We start from the raw sequence: 13,118 nt of genomic DNA, 5'->3' as shown, positions 1-13,118 counted from the left end.
CAACCGTCAGGATTTGGATGGGACTGCTAAGTGTATAAATTATAAATTTAAAATTAAAGATACAGTATGCCGAAAATATCGTACTTATACCCAGTGGTGTAGTCGGGCCAGGTCGCCGCCCTGGCACTTTGTTTAACATAAACATTGTTTTTCGAGTAAATTAAAAAATATTTTGACTAAAATTTCATATAAAATCTCGTTCTAACACTCGATGACTACAATCGAATCTGAGCACATTCAAAACTTAAAAGACGTTTAATGAAATTTATTGGCATTTTTATCTTAAACCACACAAAACTTCGAAAGAAAACATTCTTTAAACTATTGACCATACGCACTTGAGGATAGATGAAATGAGGGAACTCAGTTTAAATGAATAGTCATTTCTAAATTTACATGTTAAAATTTGATAGTTTTTTGACATATTTATGTATACATATGTACATGGTTTTATCATTGTTAGAATTAAATTTTGCTGTTGACACACAAACACGGGTTTTGCAAAATTAATGATGTTGAAGAGGATGCATTATGGAAGTTTTTATAAAATATAAAAAAAATACATCATATGTAATTTCAACAAGTAAGAATATTTGTTAATTATTATTTGATTTTTTTTATAAATATTTGAACTACCAATACCAACTACAACTTTTTTTTAGTAAGGAAAAAAGCCGGGGGGGGGGGGTCGTAAAAATTAAACACCGACTTGGTTCTTTTTTATTTACTACTGCACCACTGCATAAACCCTATAATAGACTATTTCAGAATACATGTATTGATTTATATCTAACTGTTAACAACGAAAAGTCTCTTTACAGTTATTCAAATACATATTATACATAATACAGAATACACGTATGTATGTATTCGAATTATAATATTTAAAAGCTAAAATCACCTCTTCCACACAAAAATTCTTCAAAGCCATTTATTATCTTTTTTTGACACTCGCTGATCGGTAATTCGCGCGGTGTAGGACTTATTGGAACACATTATTTTGTAATTAATTAAAATGATTAATGAAAAACCTACAATTAATTGATTAATATTTTATTGATAATTAATTAAATTATATTGCACTAATTGGTAAATAAATGAATACTGGTAGATACTGGTTCTACCGGTATCTACCGATAGTGACGGATTTCGGTATTTTTGGATTCTCTAATAGTACATATGTACTGTCTCGTAGTTCTCTAATTTAAACGATTTTGGAAGGATTTTGGGGTTAAGAGCCAAGGGACGTTGGACAATTCGACTTTAGGTTTAGATTGTCATTTTGTTTTAAGTGATATTATTTTGTGTGTAATCATTTTAGGTCGTCGTTTGAGTGTTGACTTAGTCTTGTATAGGCTCTAGTGGCATTTGACCGGTGGCTATCTGTCGTTGACATCTTGGGAATAATTGACGTGGGGTTTCGCAGTAAGGTCGCATTGCCTAACTTTGTCATCGGGACTACCAAACGGTACAAACTGGTCTTCGTCAACGAATTTCCCGCGAAATTACACGTTCATCTGCCACTCCATGTGACAGTTCGAATGTTTTGTAAGCAGCCGGTCGATATTTAGCGATGTTCGTCTTTTGATGATTCGCCGCACCAGGATCATTATATTTAATAGGATGCCCATTGTTAAGAAGGTGCTCTGTCTGTTTAGAAATTTACTGCCGATGAATCAGACTATCGCTTGTTTGTTTCAAAACACGTAGGACATGTACCATATTGCATTACATATGTACATACATATATGTTTATTGTTTATATGTGATCAAAACTGACGGCCAAAATTTTTATTAAATTCTATATATTATGTGGCATCGAAACGAAAAATGAGATTTTGGTATTTTATCGTAGTCTTAAATACGGCAATATAGATATATGTATGTATAATGTAATTCGCCGTTTATATAACGATAATTACGATAGTTGAATTGAACGATAGTTTTCGAATATCAATTATGACCGGCCTTTACCGGTTATTTTTTTTTAAGAAATTAAATAAATATGCATTTTTCCTTTTTTTTAGTGCGAATATGTATTCTAAATTCACCACGGCTTTTCTTCAACAGATGTTATCGTCCTCGCGCCAAAATTGATCAACGTTCAATGAATACTTATCCAGCTCCAAAACAATGGCTTTTTATTTGCATAATTCGAAGCGTGACTTGGAGACTCCGCTTTCGATCGATATCCAATAAGGTGGTTCGAAATTATCGAAAGAGTAAATGGAAACTTTCGCCAAACGTTTAATTGGCATTCCTCTATTGTAATATTCGCATGTTTCTATAATATATCGGATGCCTCAATTCGTATTGGAGTTTACAGTGTGCAAATTCAATTCGGAGAACAATGGTTTGTTTGTCGGTGAATAGAACAAGGATTTGGTTAATCACAAAAGGTCACACAAGCGACATTTTTCCATAGTTTAATAATGCGTATTGTGCATGTATAATAAATGGTCTGTTTTCAAGCAAGTGTTCTATTATTACAGTTGCAATCGAATTTTTATTGTTTTTCAACAATAATGGTGTTTTATATGTAATTTTCTAGTTCGTTAAAATTGTAACATAGAAATTAGGTGCATAGTGCTCGTATATATGTATATGTATATGTATATATATATATATATATATATATATATATATATATATATATATATATATATATATATATACATATATATATATATATATATATATATATATATATATATATATATATATATATATATATATATATATATACATATACATATACATATACATTTTTGGTGATATCGTCGTTCTTCAGTGCCTCGAATCGAATGTTTTTATAGGAATGGGAATAAAATGTATTTCATTTTATTTATAGTTAAATCCGCGATAATATCTATAGTGGCTTCGAAATTTAGGTTCTTCTCCGTTCTTCTATTGTACCTTAATCTCTTTCTTTCATCAATAATTCAACAATGTGTCGAATTCTATATTCCTTTTGTATTTTCTCTCTGTGTCTGACGCTGCCATTACCCGAGAGAGTCAATATTGAAAATAGACGCTAACCGCAACCTCCTTATAAATAAACAGGCGTAGCCAATTTAATATATTTTTAGTTTGGTATATGAAAAAAATCTTTCATATGTTCCAAGATATTTATTTTTTTCTCAAATATAAATTACGACAATATAAAAAAAACTGCTACCACGGCGATATTAATATAAAATGTTAATCATACTTTTATATCACATACAAATGTATTTGGGATTATGATTATCTCAGATTAAATGCTTGTTGTATAATTTTTAACGAGAGTTGAATATGAATCATATTTCCTTTTGTGCACGAAATTGTATGTAGTAATTAGCGATGCAATCGAACATTTCATACAAAATGCATTTAATAGTATCCGGTTTGTGTCTAGCGATTCGTTTCGCAGTTTAACCATTTCCGCGCGGGTAAACTTGCAATGGCAAACGTTTAGGATATCCGCAAAGTGCCGGAAAAGCGGGTCGCCGGAAAATCGTTAAGTTGAGAGTGTTGCCAACGGCAGCGGTAGGGATACCGTCAAAAACGTCTATCCCAAAGCGTGTAATTAATATCGAACGAGGCCTAAGGTAAACGGCACTTGCAAGTCGTCCAGAATCGGATGGGTAGATAAGGGTTGTTGCGTTCGTGAGGTATTACCCGCCGCAGGGATTGATTAATGAACGAAATCGATACGGGAATAATTATTGTAAACCCCTTTCCTCTAGGTTTGTGGTTCTTAACCTTTTTGGTTTTGGCCTTATTTTGGGTTTGGAAATGTGTTCTCGTACCCCGATGAAAATATTAAAACTGCGTCTACTTATGAGGCTACGTGTTCAATATATTCATTCGCTTCAACTAGTGCTTCCAATCCCGAAACGTTACTTCAGCACCGGGATTGCAGTGCTGGAAATTTCCGATCCCGGTGCTAGCACCGCGATTTCAAATGTATAAGAAAAAAAGGTCAATTGCATGTTTTCATATTTCAAAATCGTTCAATTGCATTTTGCAAACTCCCCCGATGTTTCACCCAAAAAATACTCCCATATCGGCTTTGCCGCCTCCCCCAAGTATATTAAATAAGTAAAAATATTGGCGTACTAATTTTGAGAGTTTGGCTACATTCTTTAAATTTTGGGTTCACATCCATACATTTCTAAGATTAAATAAAACACACCCGAAAATGTAATAAAATAAAGTAAAAAACATCGCTTTGATTCATTGATTTGTTTTTTATAAATAGTTGAAAAAATCCACCTAATATAAAAAAAACTCCAATTACATTTACTTTATGTAAAAAATTCGGATGTGACCAACCTACGACTTTATCTATGAATGTATTTGAGGAATTTAAGAAGTATAAAAAAAGATAATCGAACATATGTATGTACATACACGTTCACACATACCGGCTATGAGCATTTTCAATACGAATTGAACACAAATGTAGGAAAACTTATACAAGACTAAAGTTCTACTTCAGTCCGATTTGATGTGGTTTGGGAGATAATTTAAATCAAAAACTTAAAAAGAAAGAGAACACCTATAAGGGGAGGTACCATTTCCGGTCCACTTAAAAATTAAAAAAATATTTTACGGTGTATCGATAAAAATTTTAGTTCGAAACGTCGAACAATGTTAAAAAAATCCCCAAAATACACTGACACACAATAAACATACAGACACTCACACAGTAACACAAACACACACACATTTTTTCTAGATCACGAAAACGTGATTAGTGGTCGATTCTGAGCTCGAATCAGTTAAAATATACTTCAAATATCATTGCGGTTGAGCACAATATCTGCGACAAAATACAGGCCGTTCATACCATTTCGTGGAAACGGCAAGCCGGCGTCGAAACGGGTGGCAATTAAATGGACTATGAGTCATTGCTCATCCCACCATTGTTCATAATATAATGTTGTTTTATGTTTTTTCCATATTATTTTTGTAAAAATAATATTTTTAAAGAAATTTCTGCCAACACCGTAATCCCGGTATTCAGATTAGTTTCAGCACCGGGATTCACGGTGCCAGAAAACATCGGCATCCCGGGATTGGAAGCCTTAGTCTTCAACTGCTTCAACTGAGCTTCAACTGAGTCTGCCACCTCGGTCACGTTAATTACCTATCACTTATGCATTGACGTAGAACTACATACATATGTCTAATCGTGAGAAATAATTGTGTTTAGCGGACTCATGGTTGATTTTGTGAAAAAGTTTTGAAATTTTATTATCAAATCGTAAATGCGTAATTAAACTAAACTATTGTTAATGAAAGTGCCTTTTTTGATGGTTATGACTAGAGGTAGGATAGTCACAGTGCTATCCATTGTTCGGCAAACCTTTAACAATGCATTTACAACCTTTGAACAATACACGGCCCCCTCAGACTCCGGTGACTAGTTATGACCAAGGATTGGATGGTAATTAAGGTACAAATGAAAAGATGGTCACTTCAGAGGCCGAACTAAGCAATCGATTTATATTTTTCAAGGAATTATTTTAAATTAAAATGATTTTTTAAACAAGGTTAGGATATATTGATTTTTATTATTGGTATCAAATGAATGGACATCTACTATTGCGTTAGTATGAACGGTGATGGCCCAAAATTTCCTTTGATTAATTAAAAAAAATCATGCATGTGCCAAGGATATGTTTAGGTTGATAGTATAAGAAGAAAACGTTGTTTGTTATACTTCCGCTAGATTTTAGATATCATTCAATATATACATACATATGTACATATAGCATTCAATTTATACATACATATAGCATTCATTTAGACATTATTCAATTTATACAATTTATACATGTATTATTCAATTTATACATACAGCAGCGTGGACTAGTGGTTAGCACATTATACTTTCCAGCGGAGTGGTCACGGTTCGATTCCCACTAGTAGCTGTTGGCCAAACCTTGGTTTTTCGTTGAAAGGAAACGACTCCAGGTCGATCGTTTCCTATCAGAGTTTGTCAATTTTTCTGATTTTCATTGAAACGGTTCCTGTAAATTGGCATTTCCTTTCCAATTTCTCTTGCAAATTTCAAGTTTTTCAGCGTCTTGAGGTTTACCAATTTCTATAATAAAATGCTGCGAAAATTTCTTCATAGATGTCACTTGGATGATATTTGTATGGATTCGCATTGTATAAAAATGTCTGTATTAATTGTATTATTGTATTGTATAGGTATAAGTACACTCGCCGCGTTGGAGAGATCTGTAAAGGCGAGTGTACATGTGCGATTGAAATAAAAATAAAATAAAATAAAGTGTTATATTGGCAATTCAAAAGGATACCGCTTTGGTCAAAATCCAATGTATGTATAGTTATGAATGTTTTTAATGACATAATATTTGTTTCTGATATAATTTCCAGTATTCCAAAATATATATACATAGGTATGTATGAAATATTTTGTAATTCCAGTGGTGGGTGCCTCAGATTAAGAACTACTGCTTTAATTTTTATTTTAGGGTTTCCAACAGGTCTCTTTTTTAAAGAAAATGCCCTCTTTTTATTTGTCAAAAATTCTTTTGTTCTCTTTTTTGTCAAATATGCTCAAAATATTCCTCTTTTGATTTTGCTGACTTTTAAATATTTTGTAATGATCAAATAAGGAATTACGGTTTCTTTATAATGAAATAACTATTTATAATAGTGTTTAATTTTGGGCGTTGCGTAGTTTTGGGATTATTGAAAATCAGCGAGCGCGTTATTTAAATATCTATTAAGGGTATCATAAGAAAATTTGAAAAATTAAAATCCGATGTAACTAATGTTTCTTTTAATTTGTGAGTGCTAACTATATACCATTCACGTTACACAATTTTATAAAAAAAATCGCTTCTCAGTGATAATACTTTTCTTAGGGTAAAGCGAAAGTGAAGGCACCAGCAAATATGCACAATGACATTCCAAAATAACAAAAATTTCGCCTGCGGCTCTAAATACAGCATTATTTTATACCTAAATTTTCCATTTTTTTTACTTTTTCGAGGTCGGAAAGATTGGTGACCGTTGTTTCAAACGATCTTATGTTAAAATTTGAACTAAGCAGTTCTTTGTGTTGAGGCTTTATTGCAATCTTTTTAATAAGATAAAATATTTTTAAAAGATGTTCTTTTTTCACTTCCCAATTGAAAACCCTATTTGTATATTGCTGTTTTTTCACACTTTTGTCGATTCACTGGGCCAATTTAGAATAGCAAATTATCAATGTTTGACATTTAAATAAAAGTGGGATGGAAAGTCTTAAATTTTATTTATATCATGTGTGTGTGTCAACACCCGAATTTAACTTGCGAGATGAATTATCGATCATCTACAATTGCCTTTTATTTTGACATAGATATATGGCGTGCAAAATGAGCGTTGAATATAGTCTCAAAGACGTGTCTCAAAAAAAAATAAACGATTCCCTTTTATGAAACGTCAAAATCGTTTAAAAAAAATTGTATGAAACAAAAAAAAATCGCCTCGGGCACCATAAGCGCACACAAGACTCACGTCAAGGTTTTCATATTAAATTTTTTCTCATTTGTAGGGAGGATGCGTTGAACGATTTTTACTTCGGTGGATGAAGGGAGAGGGGGCTGTAAGGATCACGTTCGTCGAATAAAAGATAATAGCATCGATTCAAAAATGTGTATATGGTAATCGATCGGTGTGCCAATCGAAATTCGTCAAGCGGTTGGCCAAAATTATTCGGAAACACGCGCGCAAGCACAATGTGATTATTATAATACGGTCCGTTTAATATTCTAAGTAGGCTCGAAGACATCTCAGGCACTACGCGTACAGTGCGGTAGTGGTAATAAATAAAATTTATTTTAAAATCGTCCATTAAACACACCTCTGAGTCAGTGAGCAGTGTTCGAGTTCAATGTGTCAATAAACGAATGGCGTAACATATCGTCGTACATATACACTGCTGACTGTTGGGTAACAGCTTATGCTAATTTAAAATTACGTATGAGCTTAGTGTAAACTTGACACGAGTGTTAAAAAAACATAATTTACCATTCTGATAAATAACCTCCCTAGAGTCCTATCTAATGCATCAGGTGACGTCAAATTATTCTTTTCGGTCAAGGATGAGAGGCAAGCCTCTCCTTTTCAAGCCGATATTGACGCCGTCCTAGAGTTGTTCTATTTTATAGGTCTTGAATTTAATATTAATACATATGCTAGTATGAATTATGGACTTGGACATTTGCTCTCTTATTACGGATATTCCATTGGATCCGTCTTATTGAAGCGTGTGAAATCTACATATGTATGGCTAATTTGGGTATCACGTGTGATCCTCTAAACATCACCTTTTAAACCACATCACGACATTTGCTGACGTTTACTTTCGTCGACTTTAATTTTTATTGAGATGCATTCATATTAGTCTCCAACTATTAGCTAGATTATAATGATATTGTGTGGAATCCGTATGAATTAAATAAATTACTCTTTGAGTCATTGAGGAAGTGCAAAAAGCATTTTTTCATTTCCTATATACATACCTATAGGAAAGAGTATAGGTATTACCCATATTTCTACCTATTCCTTTTGGGAATGCTTGGGTATAATTTGCTTGAACTTCGGAGAAACTTCTAATTACTTCATTTTTTTCTCCAGCTTCTACGTGGTACGTCATGCCCGCCGTTGCTGGAACAGTTGGAACTTGTGCGTGGTAGACATCATCATAGATGGTGCGTGGTAGACATCATATGTAGATGGTTATACATCCTGTCCGCACAAATCTTTATCGGATGGCTCCTATTCAAGAGCTATCCGACTTGATGATATCAATGCTGCTGTGCCTGAATGTGATATTTTCCACCTCAGTGAGCATAAGTTATGAGAAATTATTTTAGCCAATTCGTCTGGTAGCCTGCGATCTTCATTATTTTAATAATTGGTTGTGATGTATGAGTGAATTTTGATCTTCTTTGATCACGGCTGGTTCTTGTACACACATAAATGTACATATGTACATATATTGGTGCTGACTGTTGATGCAAGTCATGCCCAATTTTTCTCCTTTTATTTTTTTTAACTATTATTATATGTTTTGTGACTTCTATTATTATTTGAATTTTTGCTGCTATTGTTTTATTATGTGTTGTATATATACATCTGTATTTTATATCTTCTCTGTTATATTTTCGAACATTGTGGCGCATTAGAAATTTCTGTAATGTCTCAATGGTTCAAATGTGAAATAAATACACAATTTCGAATGGATTCTATTATACGCTGACTGTTGTCATCTCGATCTCGGTGAAGATTTATTGTAATTTGCTTTGTTTCAGATCCCGTCGCACTCAGTGTGGTTTTCCGTGTGTCACCGTTTCCTGGTCCGCCGGTCCAAAACTTTTGATCCTGAAGTTAGTGTCAGTGTGTGTCTGTCTCTCTGTGTGCACGTGGATTTGCTGACAGTTAGGTGTCTCGAGTGCTCGTGTGCTCCAGTTCAGTCCCACTCGACAACGGTGGCCACTTCACGAACGTCTAAAAGCTGAGTGGTTTCTGGTTCGACTCCTTCAAGCTGCTGCGACTCCGTGCGAATGAGATCTTGAAGGTTGGTTTTTTTGCTGTCCGTTAATTTTTTCTTAATTTTGTTTGATAAGCTATTGAGCAACGGTGCCAGTTCCGCATGATCGTTCGTCATTTCATGTACATAGTTACGTGTAGTGTACCTTGACCCTTCTAAATATTGTTTGTTTCTATTATTATGCGTTATTTTTACGCGCGATTGTGTCACAATATTTATCCATGTATTCAATTTGTTTTGATTATTTATAACAGACTCGAGAATTAATTTTATTATAATTAAAGATTTAGTTTTATTTAAAGTAATGTTACTAGTAATTTTTCAATATAAAAGAAGTTTGGCGAAACTTCCAGGAGAAAAATAAGAAAATTGATAACTTTTTGGGGGATTCACACCCTTTGCCTTACGTCTACACTTTATGCTCTTTTGATCAATCAGTACTTCAGAACTAAACTTTTCAAGAAGTATGAAGAGTTTTGAGAAAAGTGTATTAATACCACAGCTTTATACAGATTTTCTTTGATTTGTGTGTACAAGAAGGTACAATGTACACGTAACTTTACTACGGGTACAGTGATTTTTTTGGATGAAGAATACCTATTTGAGAGTAATCTTAAAATTTTAGAATTTTCAGAAAATAGTGATCAGGTTGAAGCCAACTACATATATTTAGTGCTTCATGTTGGTGAGGCAACATTCCAATATTAGCAAAAGTTTTATCTTTTTTTTATATATTTAACGGGTATGAAAGCTATGCGTTTTTATTACAATATTTTTATCCCAAAGATAATGAAGGTGCATGTTAAGGTGCATTGTTAATCCGATGATTTATTCGTACTAATGTGTATCTTTTGTTTTATGTATGTTGCAAAATGGCGCCATGACTAAAAAGCGTTGCCTCACGATAAATCGTTTTCGTGCCAAATATGACTGATGATGTGTGCCATCATCATTGAATGCCTCATATGGCAAATCGTATGTTAAAGAGCTGTTTATTCATTACTTCACATCCCCGTTGTACCGAGTTTGGAAAAAACTGACATAATCGGTTAATTATGGTATTCAGGACGTGCAAACATTGTTTTTTAATCTTTACTTTTCATATTTTCAACAGTTATAAGTGGATTACATAATTTCCTTTCTTGCTTTCTGTATCGTAATAGGTCATCACTATAATTTTTGACCACCTTTATTTAAGCACTTTAATGAAAGGCTGTTCTTATAAGTATTATTTTGTTTTATGTTATATCTCGATTGTAATGGCATAGCACGCAATGTAAAACAATTAGTGTAAAAAAGTTAAACCAAAACAACTTTGAAAAATGGGAAAACGTTCGGGGCACTTTTTTCAAAATTATGTACAAAAGCTTTAGGATATTTTTCGACATTTTTATGTTATACTTTAAATATCCTAGAAACAATATCGTAAAAGAAATCTTTCAGACGTGGGAATATTACATATTAAAATATGTAAACGTGTATGTGTATATATTTTAAGAACACGACACGTTTTACATAAAGCATGTGTGCGATTTATAGGGGACGTTTTACATACCGGCGTAACGTTTCGATTGCGGATTTTCCTGGAATTGCGAAATTTTCCCAGGGAAGGAACCCACCAAACAACCTTGGGCGGCCACAATAATCTCCCGACTTCTGGAGAATTTCGAAACTCTTCTATTTGTCTTTGTGAACTCAATTAAAGTTCGTCGTCGAATTCCCCGGTCTATTGGCCGATTTAACGGTGACAAATATAATACCACGGTTTTTTTTTGCATAACCTTTTCAATTCCAACCCCTAGCACATGGGACGCGTGTCGATTTTTCTTTTTTTTGCACTTCTTCCCCTATTCACCTGGGATGATTGACGACTTGGAAGAATCGGTGGGCGGAAAAGCGTCTTTTCAAGCGTTCACTTTCGTCGGTGCCTGTTTACGCGAGTTTTCATCCATCAACCGTAAATTTTCCAGATTAAATGACGAAAATCGCTACCAAGGCGAATATAAGAAATCAATAAGCGAATGCTACTCACATATTTTATGTAAAAAGCTTTTAATTCGTTTTTTTTATATTGTATCTTTAGTGCTGCTATCATATCTATATATTCTATAATAAAATTATTTTATGCTTATGTATATACATACATAAGTATAAAGCATAATTTATTTTGAATGTGTTCTATTCTACTCGGTGGGTCTTCAAATTGATTTAATATCGTTTTAACCTATAAAATTAATATTTACAATACTATATACTTGCATTTATACTAATCGCTATTTATCTCGCTCTATATAATTGTTTATCTTAAGTTAATATTTTACGAAGTGTTGAAGCGGAATGTGCATATGTATGTACATATATATGTACATTAAAACATACACATTTGATTTGGAGATTGTTTATTTGCAGTATTTGTATCCGTAGTTCATTTGTGTGCTCTTTGTGTACAAGACGAACGAATATTTTGGCAAGTTTTCCGCTTTTCTTTGATCGCGCAACGTGTAACGGTTTATAATAGAGCAAACACGCACGTCTCATTCTATTGTGAATCATAATAATATTTTCACACGCGTTGATGTTTCACGGTTGACGAACGGAATATTTCGTTATGAGCCATTTCGAGTTGGGAATCTCTTTAATTCGTTTTGCGGTTTGATTAATTGCTCGGTAAACTTGCAAGGTTTCCACCGGAGCATATGTACATATGTACGTATGTATGTACATATATTCTAGGTCAGGAATTGTATGGGGTTCTTTATACTCGCGTCGGAATATATATGTACTACCTATACATACATAATATATAATATATACATACATTCATATATTTCGAATAGTACGTACGCTAGTGTTAGCGTACTGTACGATGTTAATTGTTCGCTTAATTACGTGTGCAGTTACAGTTAGTATTGTTTCGGCCAGCTCTGACCGGTTTAATTCGAAATTTTAATAGAAATTCGAAAAAGAAGAAGTGGGAATGGGATTCGTGCGCTAGAAATTCACTTGTGCTCCTATTGTAATCGATTGTGAATGTATGTATGTACATACATAGTATTATATATTGATGCGGTGTATTACATATACAATGTATGTATGTATACATGTATACTACGGTCTTCCATTTGATTCTTCACTTTAATTGCTTTTCCTGTTTTTATACCAAATCGGAATATTCGAATACTTTTTATACGAAGTTATTTTTTATTATTTTAAATCTACAACACATTTAGTTATATTTTATGTACCAGATTACGATTCTCTTGAAATTTTAAAAACATATTGACCTTTCTCAAACTTCATTTAAATAATTAAAAACTACTATTCGATATTTGGTATTCTAATGTTTGGAACCCCTAGACGCGAATGACCCATTTTTTCGATTCAATGCCTCGTAATTACATATTTCTCATTAGTTGAGCTGCTCATTTGTGAATGATATGATAGTTGAGGTGTCATCAAAATTATACTTATTTATTCAAAACATGCTATTGTATATGTATACATATGTTTTTAGAAGTTGGGGGAGATTTTCATCTACATAAAATCACCATCACCT

At 33.2% G+C, this 13,118-nt stretch overlaps 1 protein-coding gene across 1 annotated transcript in view; it reads left to right on the top strand.

Annotated features, from left to right (window-relative positions):
* LOC143910949 (angiotensin-converting enzyme-like) overlaps positions 1 to 13,118 on the top strand; it is a 173,256-nt gene that overhangs the window by 28,487 nt on the left and 131,651 nt on the right. The window contains exon 2 of the mRNA XM_077429602.1: positions 9,324 to 9,589. The gene's annotated coding sequence lies outside the window, so the exon portion shown is untranslated. The remainder of the gene's footprint in view (positions 1 to 9,323; positions 9,590 to 13,118) is intronic.

This window comes from Arctopsyche grandis, chromosome 4 (assembly GCF_051622035.1).
Source record: "Arctopsyche grandis isolate Sample6627 chromosome 4, ASM5162203v2, whole genome shotgun sequence".
NCBI lineage: Eukaryota > Metazoa > Arthropoda > Insecta > Trichoptera > Hydropsychidae > Arctopsyche > Arctopsyche grandis.
The sequence above is the reverse complement of the archived record's forward strand: the minus strand, read 5'-3'. Positions and strand labels throughout refer to the sequence as shown.